Here is a 6,656-nt window from a genome sequence, read left to right on the forward strand (position 1 = left end):
TGTGTGTGTGTGTGTGTGTGTGTGTGTGTGTGTGTGTGTATAGAAACATATATATACGTGTGTGTGTGTGTGTGCGTACATATATGTAATATAATACAACATTATATATATATATATATATATATATATGTATATATATGAGGGAAAAGAGAGAGATATAAAAAAGAAAAAATATATAAAAGAAACATTATTTTTGAGAGACAACTGGAGAAGCAGAAAAGCAGAGACATGAAAGATATGTATACGTATGTAGATATGAGGGAAAAGATGTAGCAAAGATTAAAAAAAGAACTACGATAGCTAGCTAGATACGAAAAAGAGGGGTTTTTTTTCAAAGGAGAGAAAATGGAAATGACTGAGAGAATGAAAATGAGGAAAGTGAAGAAGTGAAAGCGAAAAATATTTTAGTAAAATTTTTCTCGGGTAACATTAAACTCATCTTTATAATATATAGAAAGTATAGATAAAAAATTATACTGCAAAGCATTTCTTTATAAACCCACAAATATACAGTTACTCACATATGAATATATGTACATATACACACGTGTGTGTGTGTGTGTGTGTGTGTGTGTGTGTGTGTGTGTGCTTGAGTGTGCGTGTGTGTATACATACAAACATATAGGTTTATATGTTTGTTGGAAAGAACAATAGAAAACAATATTAAATACATATTTTAGAGTTTATTTAAGCACACGAATCAGCGACGATCATTTAACACACTATTGTACATTAATACAGGAAGGACCTGCGCTTTGGGATTCTTGCTTCACATTCAGTATGTTTTTACAACAAAGTCTGTCACGCGAAATTTCTCCCCAGAAGAAGAGTCTTATACTCTTCTATGTTCTAGGCTACAAGAGCATATGAAACATAAATGTTGACATTGTCATTGGACAGAGTGTTTTCATATTAAGGTCGATCATCCTGTCACAAAGTTGACTTTGGGATTTCACTATTTCATTGGCTAACACAGATGAAAGATCAAAATAGTGAAGCAATATTTCTTTAGTGAGGAACACTTATGTCTGGAGCAATGGCAAAATTCTAAAAGCAAAAAATAAAGAAAATATTTTTTATTACGATAGCAAAATACCCCTTGTGGGTTTTTTGATACATCTTCGTACAATTTTGCACATACAAATATCTTCTCTTCTGTCAAAGAGATAACGTATCTCAGTCTACGAGTAGGAGTCAACATATCGACCTAGGTTCACGTCGCATTATTTTCTACTTCTTAAGGTGGCTGTATGTTGTGGTTTCAGCCAATCTGTAGTTCAAAATATGTATCTAACAAAATATACCTGAACATCTGGAGCTTTTATTTCTTTGTATGAGGTGGGATAAGGAACTTCCTTCATTCCTCATTAAATTTTCAAATACTAGAATAACAAAAATGATTACTACACACATAATAACAACAATGACTAATACAGAACCTCTTACTCTTGTCCCCCTTGAAGAAAAGAGTCTCTCAAGTAATAGCTTTTGTACAATACTGCAACTACTATATCCGCATTTATAGAATCTACAGCGGACCAGTTCATGACACAATACAGCCAACACACACACACACAATTCATGCAATCCAAACAGGAAAAATGATATCTCACTATCCAAACATATATGGACATTAAAATGAGCAATATTCCGCTTAGCATTAATTACCATATCTAAGTAGCAACAAACCCTGTCAGCTTTGTACTAATGAATCCGATCAAATTCTCACATTTGAGAATCAAATTCTGAAGAGATACTCCGAAGTAGTCCCTTCATGCAAGCACAAAATATTCAAAACTGATAGTTTTCTTCTCACGGCTAAACACGAAAATATTTCACTACGTTTACTCTCTCCCATCTTCACCATAAACTATCCCCATGCTATGCTAAGAAAGTAATATTACAACTTCACACTAGACAAATACTGTAGGAATTATCGAAACTTTCCCCAATTTTCAACCAAAATTCCTACAACAATATTTTAATATAAGAACATTCTAATATCTGCAAGTATGATGCATGATTAGACTGGCTTAAAAATTATTTTCTATGTATTTCTTTTCTTTTATTTATTACTATATATTTCTTTTTTTCATCATCCTTATTTTTATTCTTATTTTTATACATAATTATATGCACAAATTTTAGAATGCCCGGCTTTTGCATATATTCATAGGTTAAAAAAATATATTGTAATATACCCAAGCTTCAAACAGAATAGAAGAAATATTTATAAAATCATGGCCAAACGTTGTTTCCATGAAACACAATGATTAAAATTTCTAAATAGTAATTAAATAACTTCTACAACAATGAACTTCATGGGGGAAAATACACTGACCAACAACCTTTACACCCACCTACAATCTTTTGTGAAGATTAAACCATAAGTTATCCTTCTTATACTAACACCACTTTCCGAATAAAATTGAAATATCCTAAATAATACCAGCAGTAAGCAATCTGTCAACTATAATTTAGTACCTACGTACATTCTTTTGTAAACCTTTAACAACTCCATTACGTAAAGAAAAATAAACTTGCAAAAAATATTAATTTCTTAGTTTCAAGTAAAATATAAAAACGAACTTCAGCATATGTATATGTGTTCATGTACGTTTATATTTACAGGGTCTTGCAGATAAACTGAGACCAATTTTAAGTGGTTGATTTAGTGGGTTTAATATTTCATTCTCTGATAAAACCTTAGTTACTTGAAACTCTAATCCTCCTCTTCATTTTTCAGGTAGAAAAATCCTCTTTATTTTTCAATAGAGAACTGATTCGAAAGCAGAATGTCATAGAGTAACAGAATTGTTCTGCCAATGTTGTTTTCACGCGTGCTGGGCACACTGCCAATAAAATTGTTCAGTTCACGAAACTTCCAAACGTAACAGTTTATCGTGTGTATAAACAATTTAAAGAAGAGCGAAAGATTGATAGAAGACTCGAAGTGATTCCAAGCGCAATCCAATTTCTCGTTGACCTCAAACGCTCGATTGAAGCCAACCCATCCACATTCATGACAAATCTTGCAAAGAAATGCAATGTGTCCCTTTCTATGGTGTCCAGAGCTGTGAACAGGAACCATGGCATGACTAGTTATGTTCGACAACGCCGTCATCTCTTAATAGCCAAAGCTGAGAGATGTCCAAAGCTTCTGTCACTCATCAAGTATCAAGGTGCAGGAAAATTTTCTCGTGTTTATGGACTAGAAGTTCACTGTGGACGCTGAGGTGAATCATAGAAATTGTTGAGTGATTATATACAACCCTTCTGGCGAGTCCCTTATGTTTGAGACTAATAATCTTGCTTCTGTGTTGAGATTTGGAGCCGTGGCTAGTGATAGCAGTGTCAGGGATCCACACTTCATTGATTCTGGCTTGAAGATCGGCACAAAGAAATATCTGGACATCCTGAAGAACTCTCTATTGCCTTAGATGGAGCAATGTGGTGCTTATCCAGGATTTTGCACCGTGACATGTGTGAAAACAACACGGGCCTTCCTTGGTGAGAAGGTGCCATTCTTTGTGAGGGCCAACATCTAACCCAGTAATAGCCCAGATCTTAACCATCTCGATCGCTTTTCATGGGTCGTACTTCAAACAAGGACCAATGCTTCACTACATCTGAGTGTCAACAATTTGAAGACCTGCATCGTGTGTACAGAGGTTGCGGCAGCTACAAAATATTTCATTCTCGTGTGGAGGCAGTAATTGCAATAATGTTTTGCTGTAATAAATATTATATTAAAATTATATCTGTCTACTGTCACTATTTTAGTATTTATAACCAGTTTTCTGCATCGTAAAAATTATCTCAGTTTATCTGCAAGACCCTGTATTTACATGTGTATGCACATATGTATGTAATTACCTGAAGGTAGAGTTTGTTTCTCGGAAGCCCAAATTTCTTTTCCAGCAATAGTGATTATATTTTAAGTACTCTTCAATGATTTTTGAAAGCATTAAACTAATGCTAAACGGTATTACAGATTTGTCACTTCTACATTGTTGCACGATTTTCTATTTATTGCATTTCAAAATATTGTACTGCAACTGTCATAGTTTATTAATTATTGATATTGACTGCGTTAGTCTTGATACAACTTAAGTAAATTTTTGATTTTTGTTTTGTTTTACGGCTGTTTCCATGTGGCTTGAAGACTATTTGTTTCATGCATGTAAAGTCATCTGATTCAATCCTTTCATTCTCCTTTTTCAAATTAAATTCTGATAGTTCAAGAAAACAATTAGTAATTTAGAATGCACAGTCTCGAATGTAAAACATTACACTCTTTTTTCAAAGATATTCATCATTTGCTGAACTTAATTCTAGTTGATTCAAACCGCTAACACAAGAGCCTTCTCCCGCTTAAAGCAATTCACTTCTAACCAAATATAATGCAAATCCATAGCGTTAGCCATCGAAAATTCGTCTATTTCATAGTGCTTCTACAATATTATAAGTACGGTATTCATCATTTATGATAGTAAATATCATGAGGTAGAGGATGTATATCGATTAACTATCGGTTGGTGGCTTGATAATTTATCAGCACAGATAAATGTGATTCTCTTTAAATCAGTTAGTTAATCGGTTTACTAACCTTATAGTTTAACAAAATGTATACACTACCTTTGATCAGTGAATTATTCGAGTAATTTTATGGATTATATACCCATATAAATAAACATTTATTTGACTTATTTCAACCTATAACATTTATCAGCCAGAATTTATATTCTTATATACAATAACTGAGTCCTTCCAATCATAAATCCACCATGAGTAGATTACTCGACAGACATAGTGAATAGCCAGCTGCTAGCTTGCTCAACTATATGAATCTATCTCAAAATATTAAATTTATCAACTAAGCTGGAATGTTGCAATCGCTATATTTATATAACGTTTCTATGGACTGAAAAGGTATTGATAGAATAAAACGGTTTTCAAAGTATGTTTGCATCTTTATGCATGTTGTTTCTGCTATATTCACGTTTAAGTTCAACATATCGAAATACACTACAAAAATACTGCAGGGAATATGCTAGTCGTTAAGAATATTAAAAAAATGAATAATACTTGAATAATACAAACGAATGGTTACATAAAAGTTTAGTATTAAAGCAATATCATGGGGATAACTTTTATGGTTCTTCTAATGGTTTATTGCATATCAGAAACATTGAAGTCCAAACAATCAAACTAGATTTTAAATGCTTTGGGAAGAATTCGAGTGGTTCCATCTTCTAACACTAATCTGACCATGAAAGCTGAATGAAGTATTGCAAAATAGTAAAATATGGAGCTTGTATTATATTTTGTTTGAAAAAATATATTTGGAAAAAAAGATGATAGAAAAAAACTCAGTACATATTTCGGTTTTATATTCGCCACATTGAGAAACGCAGATTGCAAAAAATAATAGTAAAATCATAATTTGTACCGCAATGACATTTAAATTTCACATTACACACACAAATAAACGTTAAATTTTGTCATTGATATAATACGAAACCTCGGATATGTAGTTAGTAATCCATCACACTGTATAGTAGAAAAAGTATTTCCAATATACTGGAAATAAGCAAGCATCATAAAATTCCAAATAAAATATTTATAAATGTTGTTCATTTCTATTATCCAGTGCTGGAAAAGCATATAAGGTATACACGCACACATAAGTGTGTGTATATATATATATATATATATATATATATATTATATGTATGTATGTATGCATGCATGCATGTATGTATGTATGTATGTATATATTTATGCATATATATAGTAAAACTAAGTATAGAGAAAATCACATCTTCAATTCTAGAATTCACCTTACAAAGACGACAATTGTTTCTCTTTCGTTGTTTCATCATATTTAGATATAGAAAATATTGACTATGGCCATGCAGGGGCACCGCCTTTAAGGGTTTTAATCGAACAAATCAAGCCCGGACTTATTTTTTAAAGCCTAGTACTTTATCTACATTATCTGCTAAGTTACAAGGACGCAAACATACTAACACCGGTTGTCAAATGGTGATGGTAGACAAACACATATATATATATATATAGATGGGAAACTCGCATATATATACATTGACAGTTTTCTCACCTTCCTGCAATATTTAAAATCCTGATAGTTAATATTATTAACACAGTGTCTAACCTCACTTCTTCCAAAGGAATTTTCAAGAAATCTGTCCTCTATTTATAACAAGGCGCTAGTCAATAGTGGCTTCAAAGATAAATTAACATATAATCCATCTAGTAATAATCAAAATATTAATCATAGCTATAATGGCATCAAAGATAAAGTAGTACATAACCACTTTAGTATTAATTAGATAATAAAAAAAACCAAAACAGGTCAACGAAAATTATTTGATTCGCCCCTCCCAGTACTTAACACAACAAAGCTCATACAAAGCTTTACATTTTACTTTTGACAATCTTTTTTTAAAAAAATGTAACCGGTCAAATGAATATATATTTCCACTCGTACGGTACCTTACAACTTTACTTTATATATATATATATATATATATATATAAACTTACTGTATAAAGGTATATACTCCTATATACTCATGCATATACTCATATATTGTTTGTATCACGACAGAACGCACGCGTTACCTTTATACA

The 6,656-nt window shown here is 32.0% G+C and overlaps 1 protein-coding gene across 2 annotated transcripts in view; it reads right to left on the reverse strand.

The window, feature by feature from the left end:
- Positions 1-6,656, reverse strand: part of LOC128251080 (probable serine/threonine-protein kinase DDB_G0282963) — a 332,943-nt gene that overhangs the window by 293,791 nt on the left and 32,496 nt on the right. The window lies entirely within an intron of this gene.

Source organism: Octopus bimaculoides, chromosome 2 (assembly GCF_001194135.2).
Source record: "Octopus bimaculoides isolate UCB-OBI-ISO-001 chromosome 2, ASM119413v2, whole genome shotgun sequence".
Classification (NCBI taxonomy): domain Eukaryota; kingdom Metazoa; phylum Mollusca; class Cephalopoda; order Octopoda; family Octopodidae; genus Octopus; species Octopus bimaculoides.